The sequence below is a fragment of the Pteronotus mesoamericanus genome, unplaced genomic scaffold (genome assembly GCF_021234165.1).
Source record: "Pteronotus mesoamericanus isolate MK-2021 breed Mesoamerican mustached bat unplaced genomic scaffold, CSHL_Meso_final contig_73, whole genome shotgun sequence".
Classification (NCBI taxonomy): Eukaryota; Metazoa; Chordata; class Mammalia; order Chiroptera; family Mormoopidae; genus Pteronotus; species Pteronotus mesoamericanus.
In genome coordinates, this window is record NW_026555245.1 from 22,711,073 (window position 1) to 22,723,385 (window position 12,313).

The following is a 12,313-nucleotide window of genomic DNA, read 5'->3' on the forward strand; positions in this document are numbered from 1 at the left end:
CAGTTTTATGTTTTAAACTTGTTTTCATGGGTTTTAGTCTTAGGTGAGCCTATTTTCTATAACACCAGTCTATTTTCTATGATCCATGTACATGGAGGATAATACACAAGTAGAAACATATGAAACATCAACTGGACAACCCAGGAAATATGATGTTTCTGATGAATGTTTAGGATGTGCCTTAGATGCTTGTGCCAGCCCAGCAGCTTTCTTGGCTCCAGTTTAAAGAGAATGCCTCTCTCTTTCAAGTTCTGCTAACAAGGAGTTGAGATACAGCATATAAGTTCTAGGCCCAGCTTGCCATTGAGATTTTACCATTTAGTGAAGTGAGAAATTGTAAACTTTCTCCAAAAAAATTCGAAGATAGCAAAACTTCCCAATGACCAAAAATGACATCATCAAAGGAAAATGATGGAAGGAAAGTTTTAGGTGGAAGGGCAAAGTTCTTAGGACATATAAGAGAAATCCAGGCAGTTCTTAGTTTGCTGTGGAGTTTTCATCTAAAAAAAACTTAGTGGGAAGCTGTTTAACTTATTTTAAAGGAAAGCACATTTAATATGATAAGTTCTTAGCATTCAGCTTTCTTAATGGAATAAATCAAATATAAACATTTTCAATGCATGGTCTAGGACCCAGAGAGGCTTTGTGACTAGGTGCTGGGATTATTCATTACACAGGTGTTTACTGAGGGCCGGTCGTGAGTATGCACTCTAGGCCCTGTTGATCTCTATTTGTCATATTTCTTCAACAACACTCTAAACATCTGTTGGAATTGGTACTTCTGGGACTTAGCTTTCAGAGACTAAATATTATAAAGTAGTGCATAGACTCCTGGGCAATTTCTCAGCTGCATAGTGACCTCCATGCTCTTTTCGGCACCCCTTCCAGTGTGGATAAAATTAAATGAAGTGGATAAATTCAACATGTTAGTGTAATCTTGGTATATAGGCAGCTATATACTGTATTTCCCTTAAGACATCTGAAAAATTAGTAGCAAAACTTTTCTGCAGATTTGTTAGATATTAATCACTTTGAGTTTTTAGTATTAGAGGAGTTTAGATGAGGTCTCTGCTTTCTTCTGAAGAAAGATGATTTTTTCCCCCTTGTCCTGGGAACAAGATTATGTTGTCTCCTAAAGATTGCTCAGGGGAAAATATTCTGGTCAGGCCTAAGACTGATTTTAGAATCTTGTGTCTTTGGGAAGGAACACTACTGTTTGTGAGAATAATTATGCCAGTTTCCAAAATATTTCTTTCTCCCAGCATGTATACTTTTCAGTATTTAATTACTCTGTTGGTTAGTAATCATAGAGACTCCATTATCTGCATTAAGGGTAGATTTATAATAACACTATTATCTTTAACCATCATCATCATTTATAATGATAAAGTAATAAAACGCAGCAGTGAGTATGACAGCTAATCTACATTCCATTTTCTAAGATAACTACTTTAGGAGACTAGTGATACAAATGATTCTAAGGATATTTCCCAGTAGATTTATGAAAGATTATATTAGCTCAGTATAAATAATTTTGAGGTAAACTCTATCATCATTAAAATTCATGTTAGTAATCATAATATATTTGAAGTGAGCTTTGAAAGTTGGTAAAAGCAATATAAATTCATGTAAATATTGGGAATTAGGGAGTGTTTGTGGCAGAGCTTAGACATGAGGGACCAGCAATAAGGCCTCTAGTCGTACTAATGTTCGACTTTGGGCAAATAACTGTACTTCTGGGGATTCCAATTTCCTTACCCACAGATTGAGAAGGTTAATCAGTATAATCTCCAACCACAGGAATATTTTTACTTTATAAAGTATGAGGATGACAAGGTGATGTAAGATGTGCATGCACTGGTTTCCTTTTCTGGTGTCTTCTGCTGTTGAGTTGCATCCAGGTCAGTTGCCTTTACTCTTCTCTAGGGGTGCCCTGTCCTGGGCTTGACATCTCTGTCCTGGCTGTGTGTCTTCCTCCTTCTCTCTGGCCTTACAGGCTGGCATTAAACTGCTGCTTCTTCCTCTTCTGCAGTTCTACACTCAGGCACCAAGTTTTTACTGTGATTATTGCAAAGACAGATGCCTAGGATCGTCCCTACTTCTATGTCCACACTTCTCTTCTCTGCCCCTGTATCCCTTAGATTTTTGCCTGAAGGCTTTCTGGGCCATGCACTGCCCCTACTTGAGACATGTGTTCGTGCCTTTCAAGTGGTGACCGCACCACCCCCCTTACTTCCTTTTCCTGGACCTGTCTTGAAGTTGAGGGGGTCTGTGTGTGTTTGCCTTTGAATCATCAGCATTAACATAGGGCCTGCCTATAGGACTAATGCTCTGTAAATACTTCTTGTTTAAAGTCAGGAGAGTGCTAAACGTTGTTTTGGATCAGTCTGTTTAAGGACAGAGAAGGAAGTATATATAACATTTTATAAAGATTCTTGCCTAAAATGTAACTAAGAACACCAAGTTTCCAGAGATTTCTGAGTAGCTGCAGACATGCATAGCTCCAAGTGGGAGCCCAGAGACACATTTTTCTGGGCACTGTGTGTGGTAGATTTTGCCGAGTAAATGTTCATGAATGCTAGGGTTGTACTGAAGAGACTTTAGAGGAGCTGATGATTTATTTAAACATATCTGGTATAAAGGTTTAAGGGGAAAAGAATGCTTAAAGTAAGCAGATAGAAAACTGTTTTGTCAGTCAGTGATATTTATTTTCTTGGAATTAATATTGACTTTGGAGCAAGAAGACCTGCTTTAAAAACCCAATCTGTCACTTACCAGCTGAATGACTTAGGGCAAAACACTTTATTTCTTTCATCATAAGTTTCTTTAACTGCCAAATGGAGGCGTTATTTATTCACTGTCTACTTATAGGATTGCTATGAGGGTCCAGGGGTATACTCTATGAAAGTGCTTTTGTAAACTTTAAATTATTATCCAAATATTCATAATTACTATTATTTTAATAACCTTATAAAAACATTTTTTTCAGTCATAGTAATTACTTAAAATTTAAACTTGGCATATAATAGAGTGGAAGTTTCAAGGATAAATAAAATATAATTCTCCCTTCTAAGCATCATGTATGATAGTGGTCAGCTGCTGGGGGTTACAGGGTTAGATAATGTCTTGAACCCTTTCTGAGTACATGTCCAAACACAATGAATAATAGACTTTCAGATTTACTCTGTAGAGAATGAGAGAGGTAAGGTTTAAGAAGACATGTCTTAAGCTGTGAAAAGGTCTAAAATCAAGAAAGAAGGTTCTTCTGAATGTTTTTAGAAAAATTAAGACTGAGCTGCAATGTTGTGGATGTGGTTAAATTTTGTTTAACAAACTAATATGTTGTTAAAATGTTATGTAGCAATAAGTGATGTCAGATGATTCAGAACAGATACAAACTTACAGTAGTTTGATGTTTTTTCATTAGATCATTGTTTAGTGTTTTGTGGTATTGGGAGCACCAGCTTTTGCATCAGGATCTTGTGTTTTGAGTTCTGGCATTACTTTTTATTGAGTATGTGACCTTGAGCAATTATTATATAATTCCAGTTTCCTCTTATTGAACACTCACATGGTTCTGGTGCCCACTATGTAAGGTAATTGTGTAGATTAAATAAAATACTATATACATAGCACATTCTACAGCTTCTGATATATCGTAAGTACTCAGTAGATGTTAACATATTTAATACATTTACTTAATAAATATATATTGCATGTCATATAGAAGGTCATATATGAGGTCATAAAAAAGACCTCATAGATCCTATATTAATAAGAATTCTTCGTTCTAAATGATAGGAATCCAACTTAAACAAAAAAAGTTATTTGCCATTGTATGTAGCTGGTATAAACTAGAAGCGTGGCTCAATCTAGGAGATCAGGTGCTCCCACTGGGTGTCTGTCTCAGCCTCCCCCTTCATGTTTCCTGTCCTCCATTTACTTCCTCCCACCTCACCTCTGCCCCTTCTTGTTTTTTTCCTTTTCCCTTCTTCCTGGGATATAAGAGAAAATGTTTATTTATAAATAATTATTTGATTTTTGTTGCATTTTAGAATTCAAGTCTTACTTAAAAAAAAAAGTGATATGGTGCCAGATTGATCTAAGCGTGTTCAGTATACATTTTTTCCATCAAAATGTGAACTCCTGGGTTGGGGAGACCCTCATAGTCTTGTTCACTAGCATGTCTCCAGTGCCTGACACATAATAAATTTCTTTTAGTTGAACTCTCTCACTGAAGGAATTCCTTATTGAGTTTTTTTCCTTTATACACTTGCAGAGGAGCATTACTTTAGGGATTGGACAGCTTGATAATATTTAATGAAACATTGAATTAGTAGCCCATACTACTAACCCCTACTTTTAACTTACCTATTTAGTAAGTTTAGCCTCATTAATATATTCCTGTTGCAAATGTTAGACTAACTGGGTAATGCGAAAAGCTGCATCCTTTTGATGGTTTGTATAGGAAAAAAACACTCTTCAAAGGTAATAGTGATTTGTTTCTGGTTATAATTCTCCCTAGAGAAATTTGCTCTCTAAATAAAAAAAAAAAGACTTTAATAAAATTAACTGTATAAGTTATCCTTATCATCTGTAGGCATACTTATGTATATATTTTTAGAAAATGTTGCTTAAAAAGGATGAAAAAAATTAGGAATATTCCCCAAAAGTGTGGTATTAATTTTATGCATAGGTGCTACCTATATTTGTAGGAAGAAGAGAGTACAATGATTAACTGGTAGCAAAAATTTTTATTGATCAAATTTTACTTAGATGAGAGCCTGACTTGGAGATAAACACAACCATATTCACATGGCTGCGGTCCAAACAGTGAGTCCTGGAGACTCTTGCTCAGCAGAGTTATCAAAGGATACATGCACGAGTTCTGGTGTTTGTGATTTTGAAAGTAAATCTCACCCTTTTGCCTAGAGTGCTAAGATGTAATGCCTTTTCACTAACTTATAGGCAACTGTCGGTTCTTACAGAACTGCGTAAACTTACATTAATTAAATACTTTTGCTACCCTTGATAAGCATATCAGGGAGTTGTAAATTCCTGCAGGATGCTTCATATTGCCTTGTTGCTACTCTTTCACTTGAAACCACTACCACCACCTATAAGAACCAGAGAAACTCCTTCAAATGAAAAGAAATTGCTGAATCAAGTCCAAAACTGTTAGGGAAAATTCAGGTTAATGCAAATTTGCCATGTAGTTTGCAGAAGACAAGCATTAGTGCTGTTAGCCTTTAAAATTTCCATGGCAAATGTAGTAGGTCACAGTTTTTTTTTGTCTAGCTTTTCTATCCCTCTTCCCCCAATATTTCTTGTTTTCCTTTTCAGACTGTTTAATCTTGTTCTTTAGGTGGCAATTTAGGGAAGATATATATTATTTGATGTTTGTTTTGGAAAAAAAAAATTTACTTAAGCAGATAGAAAAGTGGCTTTCTTTTTTTGTTTGTTTCGTTATTGCACTTCCACAGGGAGACTTGCAAATAGATTTATGTTACTCCTCTGGCCCCACATGTGTTCATTCTTTGTAAGCTTATATTTCAAGGACTAGGGCTTGACTTGGGTGGTATAGCATGTTGTCTATCTTTGGTGACTCCATTTAATTTAATGACATCCTTATTTGTGTGCCAGGATTGTGCTAATAACTTTAAAAATCATCCCAGGTAATCCAGACAACAGATGTTTCAGGTAGGTGTTTTTCTGCCCCATTTCAAAAAACTGTGAACTTGGAGACTTAGAGCTTAGATGTAACTGTTTTATCTCTTGATGAGTGAATCTTGCAGCTGGGATTTGAACTCTAATTTTTTGGACTCTTTCCATAGATTCAAAGAGAAAAGGAAAGAGCAAAGGAATAGGCAAGAAGAAAATATGCTTTTTTCTTTTTCACACTATCAGCTTTCTTTTAATGAGATTTTTCTGTAGAACCAAAAGAGAAACATGTCTCTTATTTCTTTGGCAGAAGAGAGATTTTCAGAAGGTAAAATGTGGCTAGGTTCTAATCTTGTGCTAATTGTTGGAGATTATAGGGGTGGGAGGGCTACCATGGGTAAGAGCTGGAGAAACCTGACCCAACTTCATTTATTTGGCACTGCAAGTTTGTTCTTCAGATGTTCTACTTGGAAATCTACTTGAAGTAAAAAAATAAACTCTACAGTTTACAAAGAATAAGTTTTACCTTGAGGAAGATTTTGCTTCCCTATAGGGTATTGGTAGCGATTCTTCAATTAGGAATCTGTTATGCAGGGGGGTCCAACCCACATCCCACGGGTTGCATGCAGCCCAGGATAGCCATGAATGCGGCCCAACACAAAATTGTAAATTTACTGAAAATAGGAGATTTTTGTGTGTGTGTGTGATTCTGTGTCACAATGTATTTAATGTTTGGCCCAAGACAGCTCTTCTTCCAGTGTGGCCCAGAGATACCAAAAGGTTGGACACTCCTGACAGAGACTTTCCCTTCAGGGAAGCTTTGGGAAACATTAGTCTGTTCTTGTCAAGAGATAAGAGTGCTTTGTCTGTCAAAGCACTCAGATAAGAACTGTTAGGATGGGGACAAGTCAGGCAGAGTTTGATCCCTGCTTCTGAACGCTGTAACACAATCCTCCTTAGTCTGCTAATATTGCAGGTCTACTAATTCCTACTTTAACATTAATTTTCATGCATTTCCTTATGTTACTTTCAACCTATTTTAATCCATTTCACAATGATAATCTGCATTGGATTTCTCTGGGTTGAGATATTTTGTTGTGATTGTTTTGACTCCTTGAGATAGAAACTCAATGTGAACTAGCCTAGTTAAAAAGGGGAATTTAATCACATAGCCATGAATGTCGTTGGATGTTGCCAGAATATGGTAGATCCTGGGTCCCACTTCTCTTTGTGTATTGCCTTCATTTTTCTCGATGGCTCATATATTTCTGCCTATATCAATGAAGAGGAAAGCTGCAACATCTGGGGAGGAACCATGGATTTTCCTGGCTTGGATCCTGTGCCAATCTCTTGGATAAGTTACTGAGGCCAAGGGTGGAAGGGTATCAGATTGCCCGGCTTGGGTCACAGGCCTGCCTCTGACAGTGGGGGCAGAGCCATGAAGAATGACAGCCCCCATTAAAATTACATGTTCGTATTTGGGAGAGATAGGTCTCTGTAACAGGAGAGTGCTGTTACCTGAATTATGCTGCACAGTGGAAATAAAACCAGATGTCTTGTACAGGTTGTATAAGGCACAAAAAAGTCCCAAATCAATGTTCAAGTACTTGCTTAAAATCTTAGGAAGGCTGAATGAATTACTCCAATTGACTTGATTCATTTTCTATTAAGATTTAGAAAAATATCCTGTGGGGATAGTTCCTTAAGATGGAATATATAAGTATATATTTTAGGATATTAAAGTTATTAAAATGTATGCTTGTTTAACTTACTGTAAAAGCATTTCTAGCAATTGATTGGTAACTTTTACCCAAAGTACAGGCAGTTTGTGGAAAGTAATCTCTACACCTGACATAAAACTAAAGAGTTTGTAAGTTTTTTCCTGGCTACTTGAAACAAAATTGCTCTCTTTCCTTGTGATTTATATGTTATATATCTAATAGTTTTACCACTTTATTATGTCCCGTTTTTTAGAACTCTTCATTCATTGATTTATGTCTTTTGGTCTTGTCTCCTCAATGAGACTTTCAGCTTCTGGAGGGCAGCACCACAGTACCTTTGTAGGGCCAAAAATCACACCAATAGGTCTGTTTTGTTTTTGAAACGGGTGTTATTTTGAATTGTTTACATGCATATCATATGTATGTACAGTTGTATGCTTTTATTCTGTATTGATCTTATTATACTCTTTTTGATTTCTTATGGGTCAAATTATAAAATTGACCTGTAAAATAATACAATCACACGCATCTTGTCTGATCCTTTGAAAGAATTAGCCTGACATACAGGGCTTTTAGAAATGACAAAAAGTGTTAGAAATTTTTAGTCACTCTACTGTATTTTGATAGCTTGCCTAAGAGGAAGCCACAATTTCTCTTTCAAATTTAATGTATTCAAATTTAATATAGCCAATTGCTGTGAGTCCATTCCTTCTTCCCTTCCTCCAAATGCTGCTTTATTGTGGGGGCTCCATACATGGTTTATTTATTTGAGGGCTCATGCATAAAGCTTCTGGAATTTTCTTTTATAACATATATTTCTGAGGACATATAGTATCCAGTTGTATGATCTCTGGAATGATTTTCTGATCAGAGACACAAAAAAAGCCCATTTAACAATTTTCCCTGAAATGTAGAAAAAGAAGTGAATGTTTTTGGGAAGACATGTATCTAAAGGACTTCAAGTAGATGGGTTGTCTTTATTGTCTTAAGTTGCTATAAGTTATCTCTCTGCCCACCTAATGAAGAAATTAACATTATTAAGGAATGTCAAGTGTTGGCAGAAATCAGTGACCATTTACTGTTTTTAATTTTTTTCTTTAAGCCTTTGTAACTTGTTTGGTTTTGAGTCATCTTTGGGTAGCTGTTGCTTTGTGTAATGCACACTTTTGAAAGCCTCTGAATTCTTAAAGAGGCTTCCAACTGTAAAGAAGCTGAGTAGGTAGTCACAGGAAATCTCCATGAAAATGCTTTAACACTTTGTTAGAGTTAATTATGGTAGAACTCTAAGCCAGCTGTATTAGAACCCATGAAGTCACTTTATCTTATTCATGGATGGTATAATTGTCATTTCAATAAATGATCATTTGGAAAGAATACTGTTTTTGAAGCTTTCCATATAAGGTAAGATTGCTTTATGTTGGGAAAATATTGGCTCTGGAAAATTTTTCATATGGGCATTTAGCTCCTGTGAACATTTTTTTAATCATCAATTTTTGAAGTTACTATATTTTAGATTCTTCTTGAAATGGATTTTTTTTGTTTTATTAATGCTTGATTCTATTATAAAACATTACATCTATGATCAGTAATTTTTGTTTTAATTTTTTTCTATTTATTCTTTATTTAGTGAGTACCCACTTGCCAGGTACTGGGCTAGGTGCTAGTGATAGCATGGTGAGCAAAACAGAATGGTCTTCATGAAACTTAAAATTTAGGCATATAGCTTTCAGCACTCCCCCCTTATTTTCTAGCAATAGCAGATCCTTTATTCTTAGCAAAAGTTTAGAGGACTCCAAATTTGACAGGGGACCCAAATCTTACACAGAATACTTAATGCATAATCCACAAAAAAATATTTTCTGTGATGGATTTCTACTGTGGAAAACACTGGCCTACCACAGAAGTTTCCAAACTTTCTATAAATGAACATTTCTTCAGTAGGTCAATATAAAACTGAAAATAAAGGCAGAGCTGATCCAGCTGAAATGTGTGTTGTGGGATGCTGTCCCCCACTGAGGAGGATGCCATTATAAAGAAAAAATCAGTCATTTGATCGTTTAGTAACTCGAAAGTCACTTTACTACTGAATGTGTTATCAGTATTTTGGAGACACAGATACTAAAAAGTAAAGATTCAGTTTATGTTGTTCATAGTTGACATCAACTAATAATGCATAATATTTTTTTCTTTTGGGAAAAAACACAGTACTGTGTAGAATATATGTAGAACTTCGACAATATTCATTAGATTAGGTGATGGAAATATATTATTTCTTGAAAATGAAGTCTTATGTCTAAGTTTTATAATGATGATTTTAAGATAAAAGGTAACATTAATTTTTCTGATTGCTCAGGATATTAATTTACATGTACATGTATACTGAACAGTATTTTGAATCCCAGGTTAAAAGGAGCTGCTTATATTTCTAATTCTCAGTTATTCACTGAAACTCTCTTCTTGTTAGGATATTTTTTTCTTACTATAGTTTCCTCACTTATGACTCTCTGCAGATATGGCTGATAGAGTTCCTTTTTTTCATGTAAATGTGTCTGGAAGTGGGCTACAGATGGCATAGGGTGGGCCTATACCCACCTAAAGGAACTGGTTCGTTCCTTAACTTAGACCTTTTTATCTGGTGTTCTTGTAGGGCCTCAACTCAAACACTTCATCCTCTAGAGCACCTTTACAGGTGCCCAGCTTGTATGATCAGGACTGATGATGTCTAAGTGACATGGCCTTACAAATGCATCCATTTTAATTATAGCTTTGGTTGCTTGGGAAGTCTTCTCTGACATCAGATTTGTGGGGTAGAGGTATCTTACATTATGCTCCAGAAATAACACCTGTTACAAAGGCAGGACTGGGCAGAAGGGGAACCCAGAGTGCAGTGGAGCCCTGGGCAGATCCCACAGGTGGCTCTGGAGCGGGCAGGGACCTTAAGGATTCCCCCAGATTGAGGCAAGAGGGCGAGGCCTTTGTACTTGCATCATTCACTGCATAGGGGACACCAGTCCCTCCTTCTCCAGAGGCCAGGATCTTGGGGGAGGGAATGTGACTTTGGGTTAGTGTGGGGTGGGGCAAGGAAGCAGACTCCCTTTGGTGAAGGCAGTGAGGAAAGGGCCTCAACTGGAAGGGGTGCCTGAGCCTCTGCCATAGCACCCCCTACAGTCACACTCTGTTTCTCACATTCATCTGTTTTTAAGACCTGAAAATGAAGTAAGCAATGTTGTGTTTTCCACAGTTAACTAATGAGACTTTATAATTTAAAATATTAATGCATAAACTTTAATAAATGCATAAATATTAACTTACATCAGTAATGTGAGAATGTAACATGATCACGCATATGAAATCCATAGTTGTTCAGCCTTCTTTTTGATACAATTCGGAATATACCTTGATTAAAAAGTATATTGTAAATAAACAGCTTCAGAATATTGAGTTTTGTAAAATATAGATGCAATATCTTTTTGATTGATGAAGTTTTTTTGTACAAGAACCAAAGAACACTTTAGTTAGTGGTTTAATGTCTTTGTTCTTTGTATCTGAATTTTATTTAAAATGCCATTGTCTTTTGTTTTGTACACATTATAACTTTAATTTCAAAGTCTAGTGATTTCACTTTTCAGTTTTATTTTGAAATTGAGTAAAGGTAAGAAGGATAGCTGGGAGAAGTGTTCTGTATGAATATTGGAACTTTGGTCTGCTAGCAGGCATAAAACGTTTTCTTCCAAAAGTTGAGTCACCCTCCGGAAATTGCAGAAATTATTGTAAAGGGTGGGCCAATAGCCTGTGACTTCCTTCCTATTGGCATCTTCATGGTGATTGATGAGGAAACATGAACATTTTGGGATTTGGAGTGAGACAGGTCTGGGGTTGGGTGTCACCTCTGTTAACCACCTTGTGTAAATAATTCCTCTAAGCCTTGGTTTTCTCATCAGTAAAATGGAGGTGTTAGTAGTAGAACTTGTAGTACAGAATCTTATACAAGGTCTGACGTACTGTAAGAGCTCAATAAATGGAAGCTGTCCTGAACTCTAATCATAATGATTAGTCAGTTATTCTTTTCACTGAGTTTTCAACCCTTTAGTAACTACAGAAAGCAAGTCAGATATGCAAGCTTATGCCAATAAAAAGGGAGAGGGTCACTTTAGAGTTGTCATCTGTCTGTCAGAAAACTGTCCCTAAACACTTGAGCCGATTATTGAGTGGAGATGACTATGAGCAAAACAGCAAGAGGAAGAAGGAATTTTAAACTAAGGAGGAAAGGGCTATCTCACACTCAGCCTGAGGGGAAGGGAATAGAGGACAGCTTTGTTTTAGGATTGACCTGCCTGAGCATGGCATGGACCTGGAAGCGGTTCTCTGCTCTGTGCCCTGGGCTGGATAAGGCCTGGATGCCACAGGGTAGGTGAAAGCTAGGCCAGCAGGAAACATCAGCAGCACCTGGGAGACTGACAGAGGGATCCATGTAGTCACTTGTGTCAGCACAGTGACAGATGTACGGGCAGTGGGTGGAGCTGAGATAATTAGTTTCTGAATATATTAGTGATGGTCTTAGGGCTCCCAAATGAAATTAGGGAGACTTTGAGGGAGTGATCTGAGAAATAGGAGTTACCCTTTGAGAAGTGGTGGTAAACACTTCTAATGGACCGATATACTGAACATACCTTGAAAAGAGAAAGATCAGTTCGTAGAGGAAACCTGAATCAGAGAAATGGATCTGGTACATTTGGAAAAATAGTTTTACCTACTGGCAGTTTGAAATATCTGTCTTGCAATTATTCAGTTCAAGATAGCGTTTATATTACAACCACCAGGATAACATCATTTTAGGTCCAGTCTTTGAGCAAAGGACCCAAAGATGTGCTTGGAGGGATTTCTTCAGCCTTCAAATTAAAGCTTTATTTTAATTCATTAAAGACTCTGGT

The 12,313-nt window shown here is 36.6% G+C and overlaps 1 protein-coding gene across 5 annotated transcripts in view; it reads left to right on the top strand.

The window, feature by feature from the left end:
* KDM4C (lysine demethylase 4C) overlaps nucleotides 1-12,313 on the top strand; it is a 408,417-nt gene that overhangs the window by 74,219 nt on the left and 321,885 nt on the right. The gene's annotated exons all lie outside the window — the stretch shown is intronic.